This window comes from Melanotaenia boesemani, chromosome 8 (assembly GCF_017639745.1).
Source record: "Melanotaenia boesemani isolate fMelBoe1 chromosome 8, fMelBoe1.pri, whole genome shotgun sequence".
Taxonomy (NCBI): domain Eukaryota; kingdom Metazoa; phylum Chordata; class Actinopteri; order Atheriniformes; family Melanotaeniidae; genus Melanotaenia; species Melanotaenia boesemani.
In genome coordinates, this window is record NC_055689.1 from 23353189 (window position 1) to 23368012 (window position 14824).

Below are 14824 nucleotides of genomic sequence, written 5' to 3' on the forward strand. Positions count from 1 at the left end.
GCCAGTTCTGTAGAGCATTTTAATGCAATGTCTCTAATTATTCAACAATACAATGAAATGAAAATATATTGTATATTCTAATGTTTTCATAACTTCAACCAAGTACTTGTGATGCATGACCAAGTACAACTCTGCTGTTTGAAATGTAAATAAAATCAAATGCAGTGATTTGATAATCTTATAAAATAGTGTTTTACTCACAGTAGAACTTAGAAAACATATTAAAGTAAGATATTTTACCATTTCATGAAAATCACTAGCTCATTTTGAATTTGACAGCAGAAACACATCTCAAAAAAGTTGGGACAGGGCCATGTTTATCTAAACCCTAACCCCCCGTAGGGTCCCCTCTATTTTAACAACACTCTGTAAAAAAATGGGAACGGAGGAGACCAATTAGATGCTGGAACTGTTTGTGGTCCTGTTTTTGTCTGATATAGAATTTAAGCAGTCCTGGGTCGTTTTTTTCACATTCTACATTTCATGATGCATAAAATCTTTAAATTGGTGCAAGGTTGCAGGCAGGCCTAATAATGACCTGTGCTACTTGTTGATAAGCCAGCATTTTAGAACATTTTACTGTGACCATTTCCTTTTAGCGCAGCTGGTTCATCACTTACCACTGCAGATCAATATCTAGCAATACAAAGGTGCAGCGCAGTTTCCCATGCATCAGACAGTTACAGTAAGGAGATATCCAGTGCTTTGAAAACTGACACAAACTGCACTTAAGCATGTAAGCAGTATGTGACAAGTTCTCAATAAAAATGGGTTGTTCTAAAACATTTCAGAGAAAAAATGTTACTCAGTGCTAAAAAAATAGGGCTGAAGTGAAGTCTTGGGTGTATCAGTATATTTTATCAGCAAAAGATGGACAGTTTTAAGTTGGTTTGTAATGAGTCCTGAACTAAATCTCATAAAAAGAACAACAGCAACTAAAGACAGTTTCATGGAAAGGTGGAAATTACATTGTACCAGCAGACAGACAAAAAGCTAATAAATGACTACAGGAGCTTGTAGATGTCGTCTTTGTCGTCAAAGATTTTCAAACATAAATGAACAGTGTCAATTAAGGGCACACGGTATTATTTTTCATAATTTTTCACTCACTTTGGTTCATTAACTTTTTGTATTTCATTGAAAATGTAATAAACAGACTTGGTTTATTTTAATTATTTCTAATGACATTCTTAATTATAGATTTGAAATTGAGATATGCATATAATTATGACCGGGACTACACAAGTACCAGGAAAAGTGTGAGTATTTGATTTCTAACTGTTTTTAATTCTTAAGTCAGATGAAAACCCATTTTTTGACTCTGGGCATTAGTTCAAAAATATTTTTTAGTTTCCTACAAAGTCTCTAAACTCTTCAAACTGGCAACAGCTGACATCACTGAGCGATCACAATGCAACCAGTACAGCAAAGCACTAAACAACCACAGGCTGCATCTGAGAGCATCTGAGACCTGCTAAGTAGAGGCATTCATAAGCTTTCTCTCTCTCAGTCCCTGCATGCATCACCTAGTGTCACTTCAAGGATATTTCAGCATTATCTTATCAGTTACACTCAATTACATATTTATAATGAAATGATATGAGGAAAAAAGATTTGTATATTTATGTTAGATTATTCAAAAAAGTGTGTGTGTGTGTGTGTGTGTGTGTGTGTGTGTGTGTGTGTGTGTGTGTGTGTGTGTGTGTGTGTGTGTGTGTGTGTGTGTGTGTGTGCGCTTGTGTTTGATTGGGGGGGATGCTTCAAAGATGATTCCTTTGCAATATTCATGAGTCTGTAAAACCCTCAAAGCCTTTTAAGAAGAAGCATGAGGCATAACTGCCAGCAAACATTTGGTGGAAACGTCCCAGGCCAGAAAACAGACTGAATTCAAAGCAGCCTGATAGGCAAAACAGTAGGGGAGAGACGGGGCTGGATTCACAATGGAACCCTTAATGCTCCAGAAATTAATACTAGATAACATCTTCATGCAGCAGTGGAGCTGTGGATGCACCCCAGCTCACCACTGGCATGTTTTTCTTGACACACCCTTTTGTTTTTCTCTTAAAAGTGTTTCTTAAAACAGAGAAGTCAGAACTTGACAAGGATGTTTTTTTTTCTTTGGGGCTTCAACTGCATCCTCTCATGTTGCAAAGGTTCCAAGTTTAGGTATTTCATGGATCCTCTTTGGTTCTTTCACACTGACAGTCAGGAGCTTCAGAGTCTGAATTCTCAGGAGATAAAGAAGCGAGAAACCGGTGAAAGTAATCATTTTAGCACTTCCTCTCTCTGATCTGTCCTCACTGACTCATGCATATTGACTCTGAGGGGATAAAAAAAGAAGAGAACTGCTCATACACAATGACAAATACATACAGGATATGAAGGCTGCATTCAGGCCACACTCACACACTGCTGCTTGAATGTTGCATTGCTACATTATCTTTGGCGGGTTGACAACATACAACTAAAAATGACTAACTTTAAATCTCTTCAAAAAAGAAAAATAAGATTGTGTTTTATTCATAGAAACCTTCACAGAGACACTGATACACCTGCCTTTTAGATTCTGGCCTTTTGGAGCCAAGTCTCAACTTTTTGTGCCTGTCTGGGAAAATATGGCTGCATAAGACAGATAATTTTTTTTTTTTTTTTTTTACTCAATTCTTTTGAATAACAACCTACTGCAAACACTAAAATGTGAACTGGAATGTAATTACATTTTATATGGTTTACATTATTTTTTGTTATTCTTTCTGTGTTACTACTTTGAGAGAACATAGGCAAATTAAAATGTCAGTACATATTAAAGTGCTAAAAACAGTGTTAAGTGCCACTCATTGACAGATACAATAATAACTGCAACTGACCTGAATGTAGCAACATCAGTGGAAAATATTAGAAATTCAAACAAAATGTAGTGGTTTGAGAAAAGTGGAAACAAATCAAATATTGACATTTTTGGGGACTGTGGAACTTCTTCAGAGACATAAAAATTCAACAATTTAAGAATAATTCTCAAAGTTAAATTGTCAGGAATATGAACATTGAAATTTCTAATGATATCAAAGGATTCAGAGAATCCTGACAAATCTCTCTACACAAGGTACAAGGCTGAAAAAACAATACTGAATGGCTGTCAGCTACTTATCCCCAGGCAGCACTGACTCAAAAACTGACACTGCTATGTATTGGAAATCACAGCATGGGCTCATAAACATCTCTCATTAGCAGATATCACAGTTTGACATAGCCACAAATGCAAATAAAGCACTGTCAAAAATAAACAAAAAAAACAAAACAATATTTTTAAACATTATCCATTAACATAAGATTTGTTCAGATAAACTGAGGCAAAGAGAAAATACTAGATCACACTACAAAAGCCAGAATCAGAAACAGTATGGGACTCCATTAATGAATAATACATGAGAAACATGCACATATGTGAAGTAAAAATTATGCTGAACGATGTTACTTGTTTTGGAGAAATATAAAATGCCATGTAGAAATCCTCTTCAGGGGCCATCTGGGTTGTTTGAACAACTAGATGCCAAGCCACATTCTCCTGTTTAGTATAAGAGCATGGCTCTGTAATAAAAGAGTTGTGTGCCAAACTGGTTTTCCTGCTTTGTCACACTCTCAGTCATGGTTCATCGGTACATTATGAAATTTTAAAATGCAGCTTAAAGTGCAGCTCTGTCACAATTTTCCTGAAACACATCACTGGCATAAAATTCAAACACTGCTCGAAGGTTTCAAATAAATAAAGCTTTCGATTTCAGTCAATCATGGGTTTTATTGTTTTCTTTCTGTTTTTTTTTAAAGTCTGTTTTTATTTACAATTTACACAGCAATTATGATTGATCAAATAAATATTAATCAGTCACAAACACAGCTGTGTAAAACTCCCTCTATGTAGGTTAGAAAAGAAAAAAGCCCAAATAAATTCTGTCAGTGCTGATAAGCAGCAGCTAATAGCTAGCCATCTTAGCTTAGCATACAGACTACAAGCTAGCCTATGTCACCATAGAGTAGATGTGCTAAAATGAATCAGTTAGCAACTTTAAAGCCAATTTATTGATTCATTTAATTTCTTTTGTTGCATTTGTAAATATACAAAAGTGTATTGAGTGTCACTGAACAGATTCCTCTTTACTTTTGTGTTTATGCTAATGCTAAACTAACATAACTGTAGTTCAGAGAACACAAACATGTCAGTTTAAAAGACTTGTTGACAATGAAGTAATATTTTTCCTTAATTTTAAACTGGAGGTCTATTTGGAATATTTAGAATGATTTTCTTAAGTATTTGAACTTAACTTAATTAAAACATAGATTTAATTTAGGATACTGTCTTGCATCCAAGATGCTTGCAACAGTAAGCATCATGCAGCAGGCAAAATATTTGTTTTAATTTACTGTGACAAACTTTGTTTGAAAAATAAAGTATAAAAGCAAAATTTTAATTATAGGCTTGATATACAGGCATGATGCTACCTCTGCTTATAATAAACATATTTATTTTTCCTTTTACCTAATTTTCCTGAGCAAAGCCAAACAGGGTAAGAAATATCAGTATGAGAAAAATGTTTAGCAGCAAGGCTGAACACAGGTTAAGCTATTTTGCTCTTTCTGCTTCAATATGAGAATGCATGCTGCATGATGTAGAAAAATTTATTAAATCACTTTTGAAAATATTTCTAAAAATTACTCAGTGACACTTAAGCTTTTATTAATGGCAGAATTTGGAGCATGAATTACTCGTTGTCGCTCAGATGGCTGCTTTGATTTTCAAACTCACACACAGACAAAAAGGGAAACATTATTACACATGTAAAACTGCCCTAATAGCCAAATATTAGGCCTAATACCATCAATTAAATTAGAATGTGCAGTGCAAATTGGATCAAGGCTATTTAAATATATAATAAAATAAAATTAATTTGATGCAGAATCAAATCAGCCATGAAAAGAGCAGAGTAGAATAAGATAGTAACATTGTACAGCCACCAATGTCCTTTTTTAAAAAAAAAATAATGCTTTTTTGCCTATAATCATTTTTTTCTGCTTATTTGCAACAATAAATTACTCAGCTAATACCCCAACAGCAACAGTAATTGCTGAATCATTCAAAGACCTCAATTAGCAATTAAGAACTTAATGAATAGATGTCCTTGCTGGGCCATTTTGCTCCAGGCCCAGTGGAGCCCAGCAGAATGTAATCTATCCTGCAGGTCTCATACATTAAATACTGGCTATCAAATTGAAAAGATAGAGACTAGCCTCCTGTTGCACACATATGAGCAATTTGCCTTGCAGTCTTGAAGCACTGTTTATGATGGACCAGGAATTTGCTGTGGATCCTAACAAGAGCAGATGACTATCAAGCACTACTCTTACACTTTTTTTCCATCTGTTCTCCCCCCTAATTACCTTCTGCATAATACCTATGTGAGTGTGAATTGAAGAAGGAAAGGGGAAATGGCAACAAAAGGAGAGAGAAAATGATGTGGCAGATGAGGAAGTGCAATAAAAGGAGGTAAGATGGAAGGAGGGAACGAGTGAACTTCAAAAAAAAAAGTGGGGGGAAAGACATTTGCAATGCCAATCATATTCAAGCAGCTTAAAACTGGGCCTTGGACCAGAATATCAAAGATGGAAAATGCAGGCATACATGATGCGGTAGGTAGGTAGTGCTTGGCTTATAAATTATTAGTGCGACTCTATCCTTTTATATCACCATTCCATCAGCCTGTTATCATTTACATATTCTTCATACGTTTAATGAACTGGCTCTGTTGAACTCAAAGGCTTCTCTGTGTAGGAGCCCACAGCTTTATGACTACATAGAGGCCCTATACGGAAAATACACTTCATTTTCCATCAGCTTTATCTGTTCCCTCACCTCCCAATCCCTCTGCTGGGAAAATTTATGGATGCTCACTGAAGCATGAAGACTGGGGGGAGACGATCGTGTGACTAAAATGAGCTTTACATCAGTCAGATTGGGCAACCTATAGTCTTGACCTGTGATGACAGCAAGCAGATAAAACAGCAAGTTGAGATGAAGTCATCTCTTTGAATAACACGTAAGCTTTTATATTACAATAAAAGTAGGACTGATTATCTTTGAAATCAGAGGGATTTTATTAGACATCAGAAACATGATGGCTGAGGTCAGATTATATCATTTTAAGAACGTCGGGGTGTTTGTAGCATTAGCTTTTGTTTCAGAGGTGCAAATTTCTTCCACGTTAACTTTGGAATAAAATCATGTTTTCAGGACTGTCACACCAAAACTCTCTGTTGCATCAGAGCACATCACACTGTTGCCTTCTGAAGTATTCATAAGTTATATTCTTAGTCTATTGAAGTCTTCCCTGTGTTCACACTGTAGAAAATGCTTGAAATGAAAGACTACTCCCACATCTCTATGTGCATTTGTTTGATAGAGAGGGGAAAAAAGAGGCTCCACCTGCTGCTGCAACAGGGGTGTCCACAGCTCCGCTCGGGGGCATGTGAACATATGCCGTGCTTTCCTATATCTCTTGGCACGGACATATTTCTCAATTTCCTTAATTCCCTTCTTGTGTGACAGCCAAATATAGCTTCTGCTTCACCATGCAAAATAACTGGGTCACTAGAGCTGTTAGTAATTAGCTGATAACATGAAAACATTTTCTTATGACACCTGGAGGCTTTAGACTGAGAAGTCATATCAAGGTAGTGGTTGAAAGTAGGTCATGAAAGGTCAGAGGTGAAAGAAGGCAGATATGCAGAGGAGCATACTCCATATATGCAGGGTTGATCAAATTAACAAAAACTGGGACGTGTACGAGTTTTCACACTATGAATAATAAAATTATTGTTCATTACTGAATAGAATCTTTCTTAACATAAAAAAGGCAAGTTTAAAATATTCAATAATCCTTATTATGCAGATGAAGACCAACCAAGAAAGAATAAATAAACTTTAAGGTAAGCAAGCTGTTTTCTATTCTGATGATTCATTGGTTTCACAGTGTCTGTATTTGTTTACGTGGATTTGTTTTTAACACCATATAGTAAAATGCATTTCAACTAGGGATGTCATGATTATAGATTGTCTTCTTTTACAGCAATAAAATTGTGATTGTTTCTCTGACAATAATTATGATTATCACGATTATTATGTGTTAATTTCAAAACACTAAACATATGTAAAACTTTTATTTATTTATATCTTTTGATGCCAACATAATAAAATAATAGAACATAAAAGGTAAAGTAACCAAAAAGTCCCATCTCAACCAAATTACCTCTCCTGTAAATAATAAACAAATGCCACATATTTACTCTTAATTTCTCTCAGAGAAAACAGATGTAAACAGCTACAAGACCTCTACCTGGACTTAAAAAGGTTTTTGTAATTTTTGTTCTGTTAACTACATAATACAAATGCTGTATAACATTTCTTTTTAACCTGAGTGGAGAATTTAGAAACACAGGGAAAAAACATCTAGCTAGCTTTTGACTTCCAGCTGTCTTTTAGCAGAATACCTGCTGTTTGAAACCTAAGAAAGACTGGAAAATAAAGAAAGAAACAACTTTAGCAAGCAAAGCTGGTGGTTATCCTACAGGTGGTCAAACATATTTCATGTTTTTCCTCTTTCACTGCAGCTTTTATGGCATGTTTTACAAGAAAGCCTTCCTAAACAATGACAGCTTGGTCATTTTTTTATAACCAAAGAATTTTCTTCCTTTGTCATACTTTCCAATTTGTGATGTTGTACAACTTTATTTTTGTTCCCTTCACAAGCGATCTGCTGATATGTTTCAGTCATCCTTCATGGAAAGAGATAATACTGAGAGATCTTTACCATTAATTAAGTGTGTCATTTAATACCATGATTAATTGTCAAATTGGGTAATTCAGACATCATTTCAATACAATAATAATAATAATAATAATAATAATAATAATAATATAATAAGAGATGTTTTGGCAACATGAAAAAATGAATATTTACTGTTATTTATGTTTCTGCCTGCAGTTCTCAGCCTCTAAAACCATCAAAAATCCTTTTAACTATCCTGATTTGTCTTAAAAGACTAACTAATTACCTGAAAATACTTGACACTATACAAGTTGTCAAAAATCCATCAACAAGAGTCAGCTGTGCATCTTTTGGGAAATATTTTATGAGGAGGAATGAAACACTGCAGCAGGGTGGTGTGTGTTCATGAGGAAATTCGGCATGACAATTTTATACCTCTTTCTTTAAAGGAAATCAGCCCAGAAAAAGGGGCACAAAGAGCCATTATCACTTATTTTTGTTCCCTTTTATGACCAGGAAGTGACCTTGTCCACAAACTTTTTTTTTTAGTTAGAAACTTCCCTATTCCAGTGGTAGTTTGGGTTTAGTTTTGATTACTATGTTTTGGGTTTAATGAAATGTTTCACGTCATGAAACATTTTAAAAGCTTTCTCTTTCAGTCTCTGTTGTCCTTTGTCATCAGTGATGAAACTGAATCACTCGGCCCATTTAGAGATGCAATCGGGCATTGAATGGGCAAAACTAGGGGAATGTTAATATGTCACAACTCCCATTCAATGTGCTGATAATATTCTAAGTGGGCTCATTGATGAGGTTTTAGTTGTCTTTGAACAACACTGGAATGCTACACTTTTTTCAGGTGGCCTATCATTATCTATGTCAGTAGAGTTCAAAGAGTGGGCATGTGTGTACACGTGCTTTATTAACAGAATTTGTTTGATACTGTTAATTACTCTAAAGTGAACGTTGGTATCACCTCAGACTCTACCTCAGACTGCACAGTGAATTGATTCTACAAATGCAGAATCATAACCTGCAAAATCAAATCATGATGCATCTGTTTTCTAATGAGGTTTGCTACTCCACAAATTCTCCACATCTGCTCCACATGGCAACAGATGAAGCCCCTCAGGTGAACGTGTCACTGATTAGGAGTTACTGCCCTGTGGCACAGCGGTATAATCTGTACAAGGCTTCATGTGCAGAGACGACAATTGCAATGCTGGCAGTTCATGACAGTCTTTGCCAGATTTGTGATGACACATACTGAGAAAGTATTTTTTTTAAAAAGAAGACGCAAACAAAGAAACATCTGTATGCCCATCTAATTCCAAAAAAAGTTGGGACACGGTGTAAATGCAGAATGAAATGATTTGCAAATCTCTTGAACCCAAATTTATTCTCAGTAGAATAATCAACATATCAGATGTTCAAACATAATAACTTTACCATTCCATGGAAAATATTAGTTGATTTAAATAACAACTAATTATGTTAACTGACACCAGGGCAGTAAAATGATCAGGTATAAAAGGAGCACTTCAAACAGGCGGAGCTTCCCAGATGTAAACATGGCCCGCGTCTAAAGGCTATGGAACAATTTCAGAAAAAAATGATCTTATTCCTTTTGATTTAAAATGGCAAAGATTCTGAAAGTCCCATAATCCACAGAATAAAATACCATTAAAATATTTAGAGAATCAGGAGGAATCTGTGTGCATGGGACAAGGTTGAAGAACAGAGCCAGATGTTCATGATCTTCAGGCCGTCTGGTGGCACTGCGATAAAGAGCCATGATTCTCTACTGGAATTCACTCCCAATCACTGTCTGTGAACACTGTTCACTGTGCAGTTTAAAGGTTTAAAGCTCTGTTTTGCAAATAAGAAGCTATATGTGAACACAATCCAGAAATACCACCATCTTCTCTGGGTCAAAGCTCATTTGAAATGGTCTGAGGCAAAGTGGAAAACTGTTATCTGGTTAGATTGATTAAAATTATAAATGTTTTTTTGGAAACCATGGACACTGTGTCCTGCAGACTCAAGAGAAGAGGGACCATCCAGGTTGTTACCAGTGAACAGCTCAAAAACCTGCATTTCTAATGGTATAGGGCTGCATTTGTGCCAATGCCATGGGCAACTTACACATCTGTGAAGGCTCTCTCAATGCTGAAAAACTGATGTTTCAGAGCAACATCTGCTCCCATCCATACAACATCTCTTTCAGGGAAGGCTTTGCATATTTCAGTAAGTAAATACTAAAATATACTCCATCAATTACAACAGCCTTGCTCCATGGGAGAAGAGCTGCACAAAAGTCCATTTGCTGAAATAACATGCCTCCAGGCCAGATTTAAAAAAAAAAAAAAAAAAAAAAAAAACAGCAACAAAGGTCCAACACTGTTGAGCCTTTAGGATCCTGCATCAGGTAAAGATGGGACAATATTCCTCTCCTCACAGCAAATTCCTGGTCCAGCAACTGGTCTCCTCACTTCCTAGATCAGGGCTATTCAATTTGGTCCTATTAGAGCCACATTCCAGCAAGTTTTCCATGTATCCCGGCTTCAACACACCTGCATCAAATTAAATGGCTCTAACAATCAAGTTCTGCACAATGATTAATTAATTTGAGTCAGGTGTGTTGAAGCAGGAAAACATAGAAACCCTGCGTGTAGGACCAAATTAAATAGCCCAGTCCTAGATGTTTACAAACTGTTGTTAAAAGAATAGAGGATGCACAATGGCTTTTCTGAGAAGTATTTTTGCCATCAATTTTAAAATGAAGTATTATCTTGCATGAAATGGTAAAATGTCCCAGTTTCAACATCTGATGAGTTTATGTTCTTTTGAGAATGAGATATTTTTAAACGGTTGCATTCGGTTTGATTTAGACTTTACATAGCATCCCAGCTTTTTTGGAATTGGGTTTGTAAATAGTGTATTCCAGTTTAAAATGTTAACCTAACAGAAACACTTTGTGCCCCAGTTTTATCATGTTGTAACCGTCTGAAATTTAATATTTCATAAAGCAGCTATACAGCAATCAAATGCAAAAGGCACATAACAAAGCTACATTTAAAAAGCTCACCATCTTGAACATGAGGCGAGTGAAAATTTGCTGCCAGTGTATATAAACAACTAAAAGAACAGCAGGAAAAAATGAGAGTGAATATACTTTTTTGTCTTCTGCAGATGATCAAATTCATTGCACTGCACAACATTTTCAATTACAAATGAAACCCAATAAAAAAGATAAATAGGTTAAAGAAGAACAGTGGTTTTTTTTTCTTAAACATTATGAAGTCAAGGTTTTCATTAAGATTCAAAGGCATAATCGGAGACCTGCCATAAAAAATACTAAAGGTTTTGTTTTTTTTAATTCATGTTTATTTCAGTGTATATGCTCTTCCATTCAAAATCAACCCATTTATTCTCAAGCGATAAATTCTTAATAAATATTTTCTAGTCAGTAAGTCCTGTATCTCAAATAAATACACAGTTAAATACTGTGTGCTTTTATGCATCTGTGCATTGTTGTAGCAGCTATAGCAGCTCAATACACATACTGTTAACAGAAGTTATTTCACTGTTATTGTGGTATTTTGTGGTACTGGTATTTTTTCTTAAGAAAAAAAAAGATTAATTGAGTTCTTTCCAGCAATTTTCAAATCCTATTCCAACCTATTCTGGAAGTGTATTATCATTTTGTTTCTTATCTGTGGTGAGACCTCACTCTTAGCTTTTTTGAATGGTAAGAGGAGAGCTTGGAATAGCTCAGAGTAAGACATGCAGTGGAGAGGCCATGGGGTTAGTGAGTAGAAACACTCCCGAGTTGGAGGCAAGAATCCGTTCGCTCCAGCTGCCAGAGTAATGAAGTGCTGGCAGCTGTCCGTGGTGCTGAAATCAACCTCAATCTTTTAGAATAGGGAATGAAAGGAACTAACCGTGGTACTGAGACACCAACGCTATGAGGCACACAGCACATCTAAGAGCACAACTCAGCATCAGACTTGAGCTTAGGCATATGTAGTGACATCATATGCTGCTTTCCAATAGTTTAACACATAAGCCCTACCCTAAGAAATGCCCCTAATATGACTAATTCAGGTGTGAATATGCGCATATAAGAGTAGGATCTCTAAAATAAGGGGTAGAAGGTGTCACCAAATTAATAATGTAACAGAAAACTGTTCTGTTTCAACTGGATATATATATGTATATATATATATATATATATATACATATATATATATATACACACATATGCGTATGTGTGTGTGTGTGTGTGTGTGTGTGTGTGTGTGTGTTAAAAGCACTCTTTGGCAAAATGTTTCTTTCTTCTTGTCTGAGTCCTTCATCTATTTTCTCTTTGGTTATCACTCACATGCAGGGTATAAAGGAGACAGTGAGAAGATGCTCTCCTAAACTGCTCTTTGACCTATAGTTAGGAAGCTGGGGGTACTCTAAAATGTTTTGTCTCTATCTTGCAGAAGACAGATTCTATGGTGCTTAGCTTTAAGGCAAAAATGGAAAGGAGTCTCTGCTGGACAGAGACAGATTACTGACCGATCAAAAAAAAAAAAAAAAAAAAAAAGAAATTTCAGGCTAAACTCCTTTCCTTCCTTCACCTCTCTGAGCTCATAGTAATTCAGTACTCGTATGTATAGGCTGGCTATTCCAGAGCCAGCCTCCCACTTCATCCCCAGTGAGAGATAAGTATTGTTTGCGTAGCAGCACATTTCATGCTCGGCTTCCCACACCTGTTCCCTGACCTGCAAAGTCTGAAGGCTGGAGTAGCTGTCACATGTCCTCACACACATCTCTGAAGGATGATTGAAAGGGTTTGTCTAGAGCCGTTTCTTCTAACCAAGCACAAAAACAAAAGTTTTATCAAGGGTTTTCTAAAGGTGATCCTAGTGGTCATTTAAAAGACTTATTACTTGTGGGAGATTCTGGGTGTTGCTAGATGTGTCGCCTGCAGGTTTCTGGGAAGGTTCTGGCTGCATGTCAAGGTCAAACTATTAATCAAATCTATTAGCTTGATTTGCATAATGAACTACTGCAGAATTTGTCTGTACCTTTAAGACACCCCCCAAACCTTCTCCTCCCAGAGCTCCATTGACTCATTCAGCTACTCTAAGTTTCTCTGTGAGTATAATTATGTCATACATTTTAATTCCAAGCATTGTGCAGTTCATGTGTGGAGTACACAAAGAACACAGGGAGCACAACTGCAATTCTATTTTTGCAAAAAAGAAAGGAAAAAAAGGTAAGTATGTACTTAAACTTCTCAAAATCAGATGACACATTTTAAAGGAAAACATCTGAACAATTTCCTGACTTTTCCTGTTGGTTCTCCAAAGAAACAAAACAGATGAAGATCTTTCCAACTATAGCAGGTAATTGAATGTTTCTGCTCTAAATAAAAAATCTAAAAGCGTTTGATAGATGAGAGAAAATCCAGTTTTGTCCAACAAACCCAGTCGAAAAGCAGGGGGAAAAAAGAAAGAAAAAAGTTCCAATTTGCTTGTCTAAGCTGCAAGAAGAAGCATTGTGGAAAATACCAAAACAAACTCCGGCAAAGTTACGTTTCTCGCCTATGGAGAAGCAAAATCCTCAAAGATGAAAATCAAAACTGTTATTTTTGCACCCTCAGAGAGGTAGAGCTTCCAACACCAGAGAAACACTGATCAGATAAAATCACCAAAATCACACCAAAATAAGCCATGACAGAGGTGGAAGAGAAAAAAAGCCAGAAAATAAGCAAAGGGGATTAAAACAAGTGAACTCGTTAAGAGGCTGCTTCGGAATGAGAAGAGGATGACAGAGAAGAGGGTTGGAAAAAAATACCAAGAGCGTCTGCAAGCACGTAGGGACTATTTCTCAGTGGATGTCGTCGGAGCAGCAACACTCAGCATCCAAGATTTCAATCACTGCATGCAGAAAAGGAGAAAACATTTCCCCCCCACGTCGGAACACCAAGACAAGGACGAAAGAGAAAAAGTAAAGATAAAAATGTGCTTTAGCAAATGTCAGTGGACAGTGTACTCACCGGGCGGGAGTAAAGGGTTTCAATTAAAAATAAACTGGGCGTATAGCGGTGGAGGCTTGGCGGTGTGCTGGCTTGTGTACACCGAGGCTCTGCGTTCCGTTTGCGCTCTCACTCTCGACCGGTGGCTGAGTCACGTGACTCGGGGCTGGCCGGAGTTTTGGAATCAGTTAGAGCTTCGCTTTCTCTGCCTATGCTGACATACGCGGTGCAGGAATATGGGCACATTTTTTTCTCCTGGCGGTATCATTGATTTCATTTGGAGATCTTTCAGAGTTTTTCAAATAAGGACTTGAGTTCCTCCTTGACAGACTCCGTGTCTAAAGAGAGGCCATAGGGGATGAGGGGATACATTTTCTCATTTTTTCTTTCTTTGAAGTAAATACCTGTATATATGTATATGCACGTTCTTTATATATATTGTCAGGGAAATGCTCAATAGGTGCAGGGATTTATAACGTTCGCAAGCAGAAATGCAAATATATTTAAAAAACAAGAGGGGAGGGGGGTGGTGGTTGTACTCTCCTGACAAGCTTGAAAGTCAATATTTAGTTCAACATTTTCTTTATCTAGTCTTTGGGAATAGTTCTCTTGATATCTTGAAGGGCATTTCAAAGCTTTTATTTGTATATTGGTGCCTTTTGTTCTGTCAAAGTAATCCAACACTTCAATAATGCTGAGTTTGCTGACATGCGGGTTCTGGGGAAAACAAAATCTGTTGCCACAGGATTTTTAGTCCAGTTCATTTGACAAATCTCAGACAGTTTCCCATTCTTCCTCTCAGGTCCTCAGATCTTTGCTGGACATCTTATGGACATCACTTCCAGTTGCATCTGCAGGGAAAAAAATGTAGATGTATTAGGCTTGTCACTTCTTTCTTACTCCACTTGTCCATTATTTTCTACATTTCAACCATGTTGAGATATGCCAAGTTTATGGCTTTTAATATAGCTTTTAA

General features: G+C 36.5%; 1 protein-coding gene across 2 annotated transcripts in view; it reads right to left on the bottom strand.

The window, feature by feature from the left end:
* Positions 1-13965, bottom strand: part of LOC121645057 (RNA-binding Raly-like protein) — a 57665-nt gene extending 43700 nt beyond the window's left edge. The window contains exon 1 of one of the 2 annotated variants that reach the window (XM_041993354.1): positions 13870-13965. The gene's annotated coding sequence lies outside the window, so the exon portion shown is untranslated. The remainder of the gene's footprint in view (positions 1-13869) is intronic. The other variant, XM_041993353.1, reaches the window with a different exon arrangement.
* Between the last annotated feature and the right edge of the window lie 859 nt (positions 13966-14824).